Genomic DNA, 16,635 nt, shown 5'->3' on the forward strand with positions numbered 1-16,635 from the left:
CAGGGGTGGGAGGTTGGGGGAACAGGTGGTGGGTAATGGGGAGGGCACGTTTTGCATGGAGCACTGGGTGTTGTGCAAAAAGAATGAATACTGTTACACTGAAAAAATAAATAAAATGGGAAAAAAAAAAGAAGGCTGTTTTGTCTACACTGAAGATCGGTTGTTTAGTGTAGCCACCTTCAGTAATGGTCTTAACTACGTCATCTGCATCACTTGGTGTGGCTTCTCTATCAGCACTTGCTGCTTCACCTTGCACTTTAATGTCATGGAGGCGGCTTCTTGCCTTAAACCTCATGAGTCAACCTCTTCTAGCTTCCACCTTTTCTACTACAGCTTCCTCACCTCTCTCAGCCTTCACAGAATTGAAGAAAATTAGGGCCTTACTCTGGATTAGGTTTTGGCTTAAGGGAATGTTGTGGCTGGTTTGATCTTTTATCCAGACCCCTGAGACTTTCTCCATATCAACAATAAGACTGTTTTGCTCTCTTATCATTAGTGAGTTCAACTGGGTTAGCAGTTTTAACTTCTTTCAAAAATTTTTGCTTTGCATTTACAACTTGGCTATTTAGTGCAAGAGGCGTAGCTTTCAGAAGCCTCTCTTGGCTTTGGACATGTCTTCCTCACTAAGCTTCATCATTTCTAGCTTTTGATTTAAAGTGAGAGACATGTGTCTCTTCTTTTCACTTGAACACTTAAAAGCCATTTAAAGATTATTAATTGGCCTAATGTCAATATTTTTGTGTTTCAGAGAATAGGGAGGCCTGAGAAGAGGGAGATGACACAATAGCTGGTTGGTGAAGCAGTAAGAACACACATAACATCTATCGATTAAATTCATCATTTTATATGGGCACAATTCATGGCACCTCAAATAATTTCAGTAGTAACATCAATTTACCATAATAGATATAACAAAAAGGAAAAAGCCTGAAATATTGCAAGAATTGTGAAATGTGACACAGAGACACAAAGTGAGCAAATGCTGTTAGAGAAATAGCCCCGGGAGACTTGCTCAATGCAAGGTAGCCATAAACCTTCAGTTTGTCGAGACTTCCATATCTGTAGAGTACAATAAAACAAAGAACAATAAAAGTAGGTCAGATTATTTTAGGATAAAGAACAAATTTGGGCTGCAAATTTGCAAATTTGCAAATTTGCTTGGTTTGCAAAAAAGCAGTGTGGTCTCAGTACAATGGCCGGAGAGAAGAGATGGCAGGCATAGGTGCATGTTCCTCCCAATTAAGGAAACTATGCCACCACTCCTCAGTGAGCTTGTTCTCAGCTCATGAATCCTAGAACACTCTGGTATTTTGACTAGGCCAAAGAAGAAAATATCTTCCATTTACCTCTCTGCCCTCAGGAACCAGGAATGTCTGCAGTAGGATTTGCAACACCAAATGTTGGGTTCTAGGAAAATAATTTTGCCTGGATTAACTGACCTAAGAGGGCAAAGATTGCTGTATTTTCTAAACTTAGTGGGTGTTAGGTATGGAATGTATAAAATTATGTGTACCAACTTTTTGGATTTTGAAGATAGTGGGACACAGAGAAACTGATTTTTAAATTCTGAGATCCAGTAACCACACACATTCCCAAGAAAGGTAATAACCCAGACAGCAGGTAAAGGATCTTTACTCAAGGAACTACAGAACACTCATGAAAGAAATTGAAGAAGACACAAAAAGATGGAATACCATTCCATGCTCTTGGATCAGAAGAATAAACATTGTTAAAATGTCTATACTGCCTAGAGCAATCTATACTTTTAATGCCATTCTGATCAAAATTCCACCAGTATTTTTCAAAGAGCTGGAACAAATAATCCTAAAATTTGTATGGAATTAGATGAGACCATGAATTGCTAAGGAAATGTTGAAAAACAAAAACAGAACTGGTGGCATCATGTTACCTGATTTCAAGCTTTACTACAAAGCTGTGATCACCAAGACAGCATGGTACTGGCATAAAAACAGACACATAGACCAGTGGAACAGAGTAGAGAGCCCAGATATGGACCCTCAACTCTATGGTCAAATAATCTTCGACAAAACAGGAAAAAAGATACAGTGGAAAAAAGACAGTCTCTTCAATAAACAGTGCTGGGAAAACTGGACAGCTATATGTAGAAGAATGAAACTCGACCATTCTCTTACACCATACACAAAGATAAACTCGAAATGGATAAAAGACCTCAACATGAGACAGGAATCCATCAGAATCCTAGAGGAGAACATAGGCAGTAACCTCTTCCTTATCAGCCACAGCAACTTCCTTCAAGATATGTCTCCAAAGGCCAAGGAAACAAAAGCGAAAATGAACTTTTGGGACTTCATCAAGATCAAAAGCTTCTGCACAGCAAAGGAAATAGTCAACAAAACAAAGAGGCAACCCACGGAATGGGAGAAGATATTTGCAAATGACAGTACAGACAAAAGGTTGATATCCAGGATCTATAAAGAATTCCTCTCTCACAAAACAAACTGGGGGTTGCTGGGGGGAGGTGGGATTGGGAGAGGGGGAGGGGGCTATGGACATTGGGGAGGGTAAGTGCTATCATGAGTGCTGTGAAGTGTGTAAACCTGGCAATTCACAGACCTGTACCCCTGGGGATAAAAATACATTATATGTTTATTAAAAAAAAAATTTGGAAGGGGAGGCGAACCATAAGAGACTATGGACTCTGAAAAACAACCTGAGGATTTTGAAGGGTCAGGGGTGGGAGGTTGGGGGAACAGGTGGTGGATAATGGGGAGGGCACGTTTTGCATGGAGCACTGGGTGTTGTGCAAAAACAATGAATACTGTTACGCTGAAAAAATCAATAAAATGGAAAAAAAAAAAGAATTCCTCAAACTCAACACACACAAAACAGATAATCATATCAGAAAATGGGCAAACGATATGAACAGACACTTCTCCAATGAAGACATACAAATGGCTATCAGACACATGAAAATATATTCATCATCACTAGCCATCAGGGAGATTCAAATTAAAACCACATTGAGATACCACCTTACGCCAGTTAGAATGGCCAAAATTAGCAAGACAGGAAACATGTGTTGGAGAGGATGTGGAGAAAGGGGAACCCTCTTACACTGTTGTTCGGAATGCAAGTTGGTGCAGCCACTATGGAGAACAGTGTGGAGATTCCTCAAGAAATTAAAAATAGAGCTTCCCTATGGCCCTGCAATTGCACTACTGGGCATTTACCCCAAAGATACAGATGTAGTGAAAAGAAGGGCCATCTGTACCCAATGTTTATAGCAGCAATGGCCACAGTCGCCAAACTGTGGAAAGAACCAAGATGCCCTTCAACAGACGAATGGATAAGGAAGATGTGGTACATATACATAAGGGCATATTATGCCTCCATCAGGAAGGATGAATACCCAACTTTTGTAGCAACATGGACGGGACTGGAAGAGATTATGCTGAGTGAAATAAGTCAAGCAGAGAGAGTCAATTATCATATGGTTTCACTTATTTGTGGAGCATAACAAATAACATGGAGGACATGGGGAGATGGAAAGGAGAAGGGAGTTGGGGGAAATTGGAAGGGGAGATGAACCATGAGAGACTATGGACTCTGAAAAACAGCCTGAGGCTTTTGAAGGGGTGGAGGGTGGGAAGTTGGCAGAACCAGGTGGTGGGTAATAGGGAGGACACGTATTGCATGGAGCACTGGGTGTTGTGCAAAAACAATGAATACTGTTATGCTGAAAAGAAATAAAAAAAAATAACTCAGACAGCAGCTGCTGAAAAAACTCAGCTATACTCAGGTTCAGAATAGGACACCTCTCTCTATGCCTGAGAAGAATAAAAGCTTTTGAAATAATGATAATAATGATTATAGGACTTTAACTTGAGAACTTTGGATTATAGTTTCTTTGAACTTTTACTTACAAGGACAAGAAAATTTTATTTGTGCTATAATGACTTTGGACATTAAACTCACAGAAGCAAGGCAATTTGATTTTGGATTGAATTGCTTTGGATTTTAAATCCTGTGGACTTTAACTTGTAAGGAAATTTAATTTGGGAACATTAATGTCTATCTAGGAAATTTACAATGGATGGTAATTTGTATTCAAATATATGGCTCTTATGTGTGTTGGCACTTTTTAGTGGTGTGTCTTAATGTTTTTATTCAATCTCTTTGAAAACCTTTGATGATCTATGTTGGATTTGGCCAGACAACTTGAAATGAGAAATTTAGACATTATATGACCTTAGAATTAATTTAATTGGTGACCATTTTTAGAATGTTCTAGAGGAAAATTCAGGACTGTTTATTAGTGTTATCAGGAGGACCCACAAAACAATTATGGCCAGTATTGGGGAAGAGGGCTCATGAAGTTGGTACAGAATTGTCATGATAGATTTCTGATCCCTTGTCAGAGAAGAATAACTACTGTCCTAATTGACTATAGGCCGGATGATTTAAGAGAAAAAATAGCTATGGAATTTTAGGGATAAATACTTCTTAGCCTCTCATGTCTCCATGTGGAGGTGCTTCCCTAGAGTAAGTCTCCTGACCTTTTGCCCCATGGAGCAGGAGTGAATTTCCTGGTAAGCAATTGACTATTATTAATGGAAGTTTCTCATTTGGGGCAGAGCTAATCTGTTACTGGAAGTTCTATTTTCTCTTTCTCTCTTTCTGTGCTAGAGCAGGCTTTTGTGGTCTGTGCACTTAAACTTTGTTGTTTTAGACTTGCAGAGAGTGTTGGCAAGCCCTTTTTGTTTTTAGGCCTAAGCCACATTCTATAAATATTTGTGTCAAAAATAAAAGTGATATAGGGGGATAGGAGGAGAATAAATGAAACAAGATGGGATTGGGAGGGAGACAAACCATAAATGACTCTTAATCTCACAAAACAAACTGGGGGTTGCTGTGGGGAGGTGGGATTGGGAGAGGGGGAGGGGGCTATGGACATTGGGGAGGGTATGGGCTATCGTGAGTGCTGTGAAGTGTGTAAACCTGGTGATTCACAGACCTGTACCCCTGGGGATAAAAATACATTATATGTTTATTAAAAAAAAAAATTTGGAAGGGGAGGCGAACCATAAGAGACTATGGACTCTGAAAAACAACCTGAGGGTTTTGAAGGGTCAGGGGTGGGAGGATGGGGGAACAGGTGGTGGGTAATAGGGAGGGCACGTATTGCATGGAGCACTGGGTGTTGTGCAAAAACAATGAATACTGTTACACTGAAAAAATAAATAAAATGGGGAAAAAAAGTGATATTTTGATTTGCATTCTTTTTACCTCTCAGTGGGTTTAGAACATGTGCAAGAAAGAGAGGGGTATAATGTATTTGACACATTGAGTCCCCAGCTCTAGACTTTGACTTTGCTAAGCCCTGATCTTCTGGCTTTATTTCCCAACTTGATCTATGGCTAGTGTCAATAATATAGACATGATTGCACTCTTTGTTTGAAATGAAATTCGCTAAAAAGTACTTAGGAAATATTAACAGTAAGGTGGAACAATGTATTGGAGTGGTGTAAATGGATGAAATAAACTGATAGGATGGATTTGGAACCCTTTGACTATTAGATATTCTGCAGATAAACCATTCTATTTGGGTTGAACTTCTCACTTTTTATCCCAAAGTTTTGTATCATACAGACAGAATAAAAGAACATTGGGTTAAATTCCAGCAACTTCATGGTTGTAAATTCTCATATTTCTAATCTAAACCCACCCGGAGAAACTGCCCACATGCTGAGATTGTTGCTTTATAGTTTGTTTCTGATCAACTTTTATTACTTTAAGAAATGTCTGCATCCAAATTTTATAGATAGCACATTCCACATAAGACATATGTGGGTATAGTTCTTAAGGTCCTTTTGTACCTTCTTGTTTCCTTTCAACCTAGAAAGTAAGTCATTTATTTTCATACTGAAGAAAAATCACTGAAGAAAAATTTTATAGTTGCTAAAACATACTTCTAATTCTCTCCCATTCACTACACACTGTTTGGGGGATACTGCAGTCTAAGATTTTTATCTCTCTTTGAGTATATTTTTTAAGCATCATGTTTTAACGTGTTTTGCATTATGTGTTTTCATGTCTTCTTAATTTGTAATTCGTTGGAATTAAATGAAAGTCTTGGAATTATTTTATATAATATGTAAATAAAACACGTGAATTTATTTGATCCAGGTAACAGTAAAAAAATTAGTAAAAACTAGTAATCAAGTTATAAGTGGATTTTTTTGTCTTTGTTTTTTTCTATTGCTGTTATGGATACCAAGGGCCCAGCTCCAGAAATATTTAATTTCTGAATTTTCTTCTTCAAATATTCAACAGTGTGGAAGTAGTTTTTAAAAGAATGATGTTTCATTAATTAGCTAGCCGTAGCCTTTTATCCATTCTTGAAAGAGTGGAAAATAGACTTTATATCTTTTAATGTATCTATGAAGAATTTACCTTGAAAGATGGAAAGAAAATTTCAAAGGCAAATATAAAACACAAACTGGTAAGTCTAGTTCTCTACTCAAGGGAAACTAAAAGCTTGACAGGTCCTTTGTTGGCTACTAGTTACATTTTCAACTGATAATAAGAAAATACAGATGAAAGAACTATGATTTCATGCAAGTCATGAACAAAGTTACCATTTATTTGAGAAACATAATGTCTTTTGTTCAATGCATGAGTCTTATTACTGTATAGTTGTTTTTGTAAACATAGTGTCAGTGTATCTAAGAGCAAGAAATGATTTTGTTTCTACAGTCTTAAATGAACATCATCCTTTTGATTTTCTTCATTTTAATGGGTTTTGAAATAATCGTTGGGAAGTGGATCACAGCTGTAACTGTCAAGATCTAATTTGGTCAAAGAAGCTGTGTAGCTTTCATCTGTAATCAGAGCTGGCAATCTCAGAAACATAAAGATCTCATGTTTGCTGGGTGAGTACTAATAAAAACCACCAGAAGAGTTCAAACATCTATTTAATACATGAGTTCATTTGGAGAACTATTCAAGATGAACTTATCAGGTGGTAGGTTAATGTTGAACATTATGCATACACACCAGCAGACCTATACACTATTTTCTCTCCTTGAAACAGTGACAATATTGCATCACTCTTTCTCATTATTTTTGGAAATACTGAAAACTGAAACACATTAGAGTGTCTGCTGCACTCCCAATTTGAACAAATTAGCATGAAAATGCCTGTCTCAGCTACGCATCAATGCGGGAAGAGATGAGGGCTTTTATTTTTAGTAACCTTCATTTAACTATAACATATTAGTAGAAATGGATAGAAATAATAGCACTTAGTTAGATGGCTGCTGAGACCAGAGTGATAAGCTTCTAAAAACAAACAATGCTTTCAAATGGAATTTAAACAAAATCAATGCTTTAAGAAATTTAATTCAGTGTTAGAGTAAGTAACGATGGCAAATATAATAATGATGACAAGTTGACTAGTTGATGTCTTGGGGTCAAATAGATCTGAGTTCAAATTCAGGTTCATCCATCTACTACTAGCTATATAACCTTTGATTAAGCTAATTAATTTTCTTAACATTTCTTTATCTATAAAATGGGATTAGATTGTATTTTTTTCATTGTGGGGCAAGGATTGAGACAATGTATGAAAGTGTTTCAGCACTATGCTTGGCACATAGCAAAAATCCAATGTTGGCTAAAAATGATATTAACAACAGTAATAAAAATGCTGGCAATAATAAGGAGCAGAAAGGGTTGGAAGGAGTACTCTGGTTTTAGGGGGCAGTAAGATTTATGGTGTTTCAAGATACTAAGATAAGATGCACATTAGTGATTCAGGGAAATGAAATCCAGTGTGGTGAATTTCAGATTTTGGTACCTGGAATTTCAGACTGAATCACCATCCCTGGGGATAGTGCATTCTCAGACAGAAAACCTGGTGACCTGTTTCTGAAAAATTAGAATAGTGGCAAGAATGGGATAGGGGAAGAGGTATAAGGACTTAAGTCATCAACTGACAAGGGGGAGGGCATTTTTTTCACTTATGTTATTATCATTCATTTTTTTAGCTTTAAACTTTTCAAGACAATGACTCAAAGAAAAAAATGACCAAAGAAAAGTAAATAAATAAAAGGGAAATAAGGAAAAAAAAAAAAAAGGGAAATAAGGGACAGGCTAAAATAGAGGAATGAAAATATATTTAAATGTTAGGTTAGGTGCCTTACTGTTTTTAATATAAATACATGGTATTTAAAGAAAATTTGGAGTATAGTTGTTCATTGCTTCAGCATTTCTACAGGCTTGTGGTAGAACTCAGGAATATAGATTTTTAACAAGCACCATGATTATTCTAACTCATATGTCCTTGGGCCACACTCTGAGAAACACTGTCATGGACTTTACTACTTAAAGCAGAGTCCATGGACTAGCAGCCTCAGCCTCCCATGGAAGCTTGTTAGAAAGGCAGAATCTCAGGCTTCATCTCAGACCTACTGAATCAGAATCTGCATTTTAAAAATACCTCCATGCTTTGTAACATCTAGGAAACTCTGATCTAGATGCTTCTCAGTTCCTCAGGGATGCTATGCTGACATAGGGGTCACAAATCCCCAGTTGCGGAGTGTCTGGTGGCACCTGGGATAGTGAACAGTTTTTTCCTTTCCTAAAGATGGAATATTTGATCAATGACCTAATCCCATCCAGCTCTGGAATTCTTAGATTTTAAAAATTATCTAATATCAATTTCACCTAATATTAGTTTTTAAAAAATTTTTTTTTCTTCATCTTTTTATTTTCCCAAGCACCTTTCATTTCTCTGGTTTCCTTGTCAGCTTATACCGAGCTCCTTTTCAGAATAAAGCCTCCAAAATTTGACTTGATACCTTTCTTTGCATATAGTGAGAATTAATTCCTTCATATTTCCTCCACTCCTCATTTAGTTTAGAGCTCATTTCTTTTTTTCTTTTCTCTCCTTTCTTCAAATGTTCTCTGCCTGGGTTGCTATTTTATTCTTATTTTTGAAAACAAAAATTGTTCATGAATATTTTAAAAAACCACCCAACAAATAACTCCTAATAATGACTGAAACAAACATTTAACAGATTTTTCATAAATAAGATATAAGCCTAACAGAAAATGTATGCACTTATTAATGAGTCATCACAAATGAGCCTAACTGCTGCTGTGTGGGTAGTGCTGAGGCTGGGCAGACACAGACAAGAAGACAGCAATCTTGTGGAGATTTCAGGTATATAAACTGTAAAGTTCTTTTGTTACATAAAAGTAGAATTGTAAGTCCTGGGAAATCAAAGTTATAGGAAAATCTATCAATTATTCCACCAAAATAATGTTTTCTCTTTTCTCTCTTATTTCTTCTACTTTCTTTTTTTCCCCCTTTCCTTTTTCTTTTTCTCCTTTCTGCTTCTTCTCTTTGTCTCCCTTTCTTTTTTTGTTCCTTATCTTTATCATACTGTTTTTTTCCTTACAAAGTAATAGTCACAGAGACCATAGCACACATGCAATATAAGACAACTAATGAATACTGCATCTTGTTTTTTAAGTACTTAATAATGATACTTTGATCACCCAGCACTCATAAAATTTGAATTGGGTGAAATCAATCATGTGGACATCCTCAATAGAGTGAATTTTGTGTTTTGCACTTTTAAGCTCTACATATACTTCTGAGGATTCAGAGAGGGTTCTAAGGAGCAATCCATAGTTCTGAATTGCAGCTGGTTTATCACACTCAAGATTAATATATTATCTATACTCTTACTGTTCTTGCAGATATTTAAAATTTTTTTCTCAAAACTATTTAAAGAAGTTAAAATATTTAAAGTGACACATGTATTATCTATTTTATTTTTCTTACAGAACACCCTTTTCATTTAAAGAACGCAATGTGATATCCATAAGGGAGTTTAAAATACTTGAGATCATAAGGAATTAAAAAAAAAAACAAAGACAGAGAGATAAGTTTCAATACAGAATACAGCAATACAGCAATACAGAAATTAACAGTAGTGGTTTCATAGAAACAGATCCAGCCAAATTCTTGTTTTGTGGAATGGCAAATAGAATTCCCAGTTCTTGGGAGGGGATAGGGGACAGACTCAAATCTGGCATACTGGGGAACTTACCAAGTTTCACTGATTCTAAGACACACATATTCCCCCACATTTTATCATCTCTAAATTGAGATAGCTCTGACACCGAATGGTCCGTTACCGTTTAACTGGTAGCACTTACCTCCTACCCCTTTTCCTAGTGGTACAGAAAATAATGGTGTGGTTTATAGACAATGGCTACAGAGGTTCAGTGAAGTATAGATACAGTGGTGATTTCAGTGATACCTAGATACATTCCAGCCCCTGTCCAAAATACTTCAGGATTGCAGCTGCTTATGTTGCTGATGCCAAAAATGTTATTAATAGGACTTAATTTACTTTGTAGCCTTTAACTAGGGTTGGGCACACATCAGGTTGTATTATTCACCTATTTCTTTGTTTGAATGTGTTTAGCAGAACTTTGGATCATTGTGTTCTTTGCAGTTAGGTTTGCTAGCATCACCTATTGATATGTCCTAGTACGTGATCATGCCTTATGTCCACCCTGTTTCTGATTCAAATTTTTTAGGAACAGAACTGTATTTAGCTTTAAGGGGCAAGACCTGTCTTAGTTAACAACAAAGCTACCTGAAAAATGAACAATGCTGTGATTAACAAATCTTTGCACTTGTCAGAATCAAAGGATTCCGCACCCGCTCCTTTGGTCACAGACTTAACAATTTGTTCTTATCACTGGATTCTTGAGGTGTGTTTCTCTCAGGTTAAGCCTGTACTTGAGATGCTCTCCACCACATCTGAAACTATAGAGACTTTTGCTTGTCTGTACATCTTAAAGAGTGATGTGGAATGTTGGTGAACTGAGTTGTTGCTTTTTCAAATCGTCAGTTTCTGTGCCCCACACTGGAAATTTTTATGTTGGAAGAAGTCTCTGTTATATCTTTCTAAGTAACCACGAATTTTGATGTAGTTTAAAATAGAATGTAGAGAATATATATACCTTGGAGAGAAATTGATGCATCATGCTCTTGTGTACATTCACTTTAATAGTTATTGCCAAGTTGTTTTCCACTCTTGTTTTACCAGCAGTATATGAGAAATTCATTTGTTCCATATCTTCTCAGTCTTTGGAATTGTCAATCCTTTTCATTTTGGCTATTCTTGAAGGTTGCAGTGGTATCATTGTGGTTTAAATTTGCATTTGATTAATGATTTATGTACCAGTTTAAATGGTAATTTAAATAGAATCCCCCCATTCACATCTTTCGTATGTTTCTTATTTTTCTACTTAGTTGCTCATTTTTTAAATTGACTTATAGAAACTATAGAAAAATTTTTTTGTTATATATGTTGCAAATATTTTCTCCTGTGTTATGGCAGGTCTTTTTATTCTCTTAATGGTTCCTTTTGATGTAGCCAAATTTGTTAGTTTCCCTCTTTTTGTTTAGTGCTTTTGGGCTTCTGTTTAAGAAGACTTCTATATTGACATCATGAAAGTATTCTCTGACATTATCTTATGGAAGCTTTATAATTTTACAACTTATATTGAGATCTACATTGCACCTTGCTGTGGATCCTGACCTATGTCACCTATCCCCTGTCCCTTTCCCCTATCCATTCCCCTATCCTTTCCCCTTCCCCTATCCATTCTCCCTTTAGGACATTCTTCCAGGAGGATGCTGAATTCTTTTTTGGGTATCACCCTGAACCCCCCTCCCAAAAAAGCTGCCTTACCCAAAGTTCTTTCCCTTCCATGGAGGCAACCTATATTCAGTGTCTGTTCAATGGATGGTATACAGTTTTGGCCCCTTTGCTTAAATTGTAGGCAATTTTGAAGTGTCAACTCAGCTTGGAGCAAGTCATGTGATTGGTAGATGCCTTTGCTACAGCTACATTGCAGTCCAGTCTTTACTTGGACTAATCCTTTTCTTTACTCCCATATAAATGTTGATCTTGAGGACATGCCCCAATAAACCTGTTGCACACAAATCTTCATATCCTGGGGAATCTAGCCTAAGATGCAACTTGAAATGATGTTTATGAAAGGTGTCAAGTAAGGTTGTTTAGTTTTCCCTGTGGATGCCCAGGTGACCTAGTGCCACTTATTAAAAAGTGGTTCTTCTCCCTTACCCCGCAAAAAATCATAAATGTAGTGGCCATATTTGTCTGGCTTGGTATCTGAGCTCTAAATTCTCTTCCATTTGTATATGTATATTCTTGGGTCAACAAATATTCTTGGGTCTAAAATTTTGATGTGTTGATATTCTGATAGACTTGTTCTTTTCTAATAATAGCAATTCTTAGCTTCTTCAATTGTTACACAAGTTTTAGAATCATCTGATCAAATTCCAAAAAAATATCAGTTGTGATTTTATTTGTGTTGGATTAAATCTATATATTACAATTTAAGAGAAAGAACATATTTCAATATCAGGTCTTTGACCTATGTACATTGTGTACCCTTCCATTTCTTTTGTTCTTCTTCAATGTCTGTCAGTAAGGTTTTATAATTATCTGCATAGAGTTATTGCACATCTTTCAGTAGATTTATTCTTAAGTATTTTGTATTTTTATGCTATTACAGATTATATATTTAAAAATATATTTTATTTTTCATTTATTGCTGGTACATAGAAATATGATTGATTTTCTGTGTGTTGACCTGACATTAACTGCCATGCTCCTCACTTACTGACTTTAGTAATTTATTTGTAGATTTTTAAATATGCACACTCATTTCCCTATTAATAATAGTAAGTTTCTTTTTTTAAAAAATTTTCTAATCATTATCTTTCCTTGTCCTGTTTAAGACCTCTATTAGTTAATAGAATTCATGTTAGTGGTCCTCCTCAATCTTGTAAGAAAAGTTTTCAGGTTTTCACCAATAAATATGATGTCTTCTGGAAGTTTATTTTCAAAGATATGTGTTGGTCAGTTTTTGTTTGCCCATCTATATTTATTCTCTGCCATCTCCACTTTCTTTCCTTGGTGCTTGGAAGCTGATTTGTGTGGACAGTGTCAGCAAAGCTCCTTTAGCTCCTGCAGTCCCACTGGGCTTAGCCAATAGCAGATCAGAGTGTTTATTCATAACTAAGGCTTCCTCCTGCTGGGAACAAATCCCTTCCTCCCCTTTTCCAAGTGCAGACAGGTGTGCCATGTGCAGTTGATAACATTAACAAATTGCAGCCCTCTGATTGTGAGTCAGATAACCTGCATTCTGATAGTCACCAAGAAGTTGAAATGACATTTACCTCAGTCATTATGGTGAATGGCTGCCATATTTTCATCTTGGACTTCATCCTCTTAGACAGAGTCTCAAGTCTATCTCTTGAGATAGACTTCTTCTAGTTGGGCTGTGGAGCTGGAAAATATTGTAGACTTGACTGTCAGTCTGAGGGACAAGTGGTATGGGGAAGATGGAGCATGTCTAGGAGGACCTGGGATCTTGATTTAGTTTAAAGGGTACTCAGAATAGATTTCAGGAAGAAAGAAAGATGACATTGGAAGATCCTTGTTTTTCTCTGGCCTGGTCCTGGGGATGGTTGAAGAATTAAATTATGTGCATTTCTTTTGTTGACGTTGATTTGGTGACTGTTATTAGAGAATTTGCTGAGCTTTCCTATAGTTATTTTTATTTATTTTGTAGTTAAGATTATTAAACAACTTTTTTTTTTAGCTCTTTAATACATCTCCCATTAACTATATTTTCCCATTTCAGGGACCATATGTTGGTGCTCATTTCATCCTTTGAATAACAAATGGCTTGGCTAGGTAGCTGGGCTGAAGCAAGTGAGGTGCCCAAAGACCAACTGCAGTGACAACAAATGATGTAGTGACAGGGACACTGGCTATGCAATCAGAATTTACCATTGGGTTAATTCCTCTTCTTCCCCTGATACAATTTTTCATTTGAAATAGAAGTAATGCTGCCCTATTTACCTCCCAAGATTGTTGTGAAGGTCATATTAAATGGTACAGATGAGAGTACTTGCTAAATTTCCAGTTCTAAAGGGATGTTAGGAGTTTATTTTATCTAACCAGGAGGATAAGGAGAAGTAGGAGAAAGTTTTGACAGTTTATAGGTTAGAAATATATTCTTTGCATCTGTTTCTATTGCTTTGGTCCTGTTTCATTTTCCACTATATTCCATATATCAGCAACAGAAAGGTCCATTTCCTGAGGAGGTAAGAGGCCAGCTTGGGCATCTATGAGTTGTGATTTGATAGAGGCCCTGGGAAATTACCTGTATCACAAGGAAGTGTTTTCATGGTACCTGGGAGTCGTCATCTCTGCTAGCTCTCTCCAGGTACTTAGTTCCATATGGACAGAGTGTGATAAAAATTGTGTTTCTGGGAATTACTATACACAGATGTCCTCATGTATAATTGCCCCTAATTAGGCACTTGACGTTCAATAACACATAAATATTTTGGAGCATTCAACCATTCTTGGGAAGAAATTATAGGTGCCTAAGAAGGAATATTGACCCCTTTCATGATATTACCCATTTCATGAGCTCTGTAGACTCAACTTGTGATTACGTTTAATAGTGTAAGAATAAAATCAAAGGATCTTTTGATATTTTTCACAAACTTTGACATGTGGGGGAGTAGCTTTTAAGGTTTAGCAAGTATTAACTGACTATATATTATGTGCTAGGGCATTAGGGAGAGAGAGCTAAGAATGATTTTGTTCACTCAAGGAGCTCATGGTCTAATTTTACCCTTGGATGACTATAATAAAAAATAGGGGACCAGGACCATATAAGGAGCACTCTGTGAAGTGAGGATATGCTGATAGGTAAAGGACTTCTTAAGAAAAAATTTTAAGATGCACATCTTCTGAAGGGACCCTAGAAAGGGGCTCTTGGTTATGACTTCATTTTTATTGGATATTAATCTTCTTGTATTGTTAAAAATAATTTCACTTGATATTGCTTATTTCCTTAGGCACATATATTCCTGTATATCCGGACCATTTTATGGAGCTTTATAAATCTCTGTCAAATCAGGAACTAAAGTCACTTTAGCATTTTGTATTCTGAGCTACCATTTTCCATTTTAGAATTCATAAAAGTCTTTGATTCTTTTAAGACCAGAAAGTATCTTCCTTCAAGCAACAAAGAGCTATTTCCAAATATCCACAGTGACATTACAGGACATGTCTTTAACATTGTTTAGAAGAGGTTGTTGGGGCCATCTGTGTATATTTTAGGGCTTGTAGTCTGTCAATTAATGGTGCCCTTGTTCCTTCCTTTACATACTTCTTGGTATAATTCTCTCAGAGGTACTCTGCGGCTATCTCAGCCATGGTACTCCTGGCACAGGCTGATGTCTTTGAACTGCAGAGATCTGAGAGCAAGAAAGTTTATGTGATGCTCAACCAAGAGTTCAGGAATTCTCTTCTGCACTCATCCAAAATTTTTGAAACTTCTTTTTAATAACCAGCCTCTTAAAATATTGGGGAACATCACTGGTTTTCTTGATGCTTTGCACTTTACAATGTTTCTTTTAAAGAAATAGGTTAAGATGTGAGTTCTTAGATACTTGATGTATTATTCAGAACAAATTCGTTTGAAGGTGCATCGAGACCTTACCATCGGAGCTGCTTTTTCATATTTCCTTTGTTTTAATCCACTCAGTGTTTGGGTCTTAGAGTCTAGAATTCATGGTGATGTGCTTATCCTGTTGGGGAAAATATGTGTTTTGAAATATCATTCAAAAAAGCAGAAATCTTGCTCCTTTTCCTTTGTAGCCTTCATTTAAAGAACCTACTTAACTGAGCCTTCCTGGAACTGTCTTGTGGCCTGAAAACTGTGTCTGAACCTCTTCAGAACTCCCTATACACTCTGCATCATTTAATCATTGCCACAAGCCAGGGCAAACAGACTCTCAGGATCCCACGTTGTTATTCATGGAATAATGGCATTCATATCCTCAGAATGGTTAAAATAGTCCACGGGACTCTTCACACCTGGAAATTATTTCCTAATTTTTAAAAATTATACTCAGTAATAATCTGGAATTTGGAAACCTTTTTAATTCTGTCTTTTGCATATTTGACTAATACCTTTGTCTGGTCAGGTTGCTATAACAAAATACCACAGATTGGGCAGTTTAAACAACAGAAATTTATATCTCACTGTTCTGGAGGCAAGAAGTTCGAGATCAAGATGCTGGCAGATTCAGTGTCTGGTGAGAGCTCTCTTCCTGGTACAGATGGATGCTTTCTTGCTTTGTCCTTACGTGGCCTTTTTTCAGTGTATGCTCATGGGGAGACAGAATGAGGTCTCTTGTCTCTTCGTCTTTTTATAAGGACATTAATCACATCATGCGGATCTCACCTTAATCATTTCCCAAAGACCTCACCTCTAAATACCATCACATTGGGAGTTAGGGCTTCAACATATACATTTGGAAGGATATGGGGAGTAACACAAACATTTAATCCATAGCAACTAGCAAATAAAATGAAACAGAACAAACTGAAATGGATTCCTCATGTGCAAAAGTTCCTGAAAAAGTTGAATTGAACATAGCAGAAGAATGAAGACTATGCCTCATGGATATCAACATTGAAATGTTGTGAAGTCAGGCTCAAGCAACCT

Source organism: Meles meles, chromosome 12 (assembly GCF_922984935.1).
Source record: "Meles meles chromosome 12, mMelMel3.1 paternal haplotype, whole genome shotgun sequence".
NCBI classification, from domain to species: Eukaryota; Metazoa; Chordata; class Mammalia; order Carnivora; family Mustelidae; genus Meles; species Meles meles.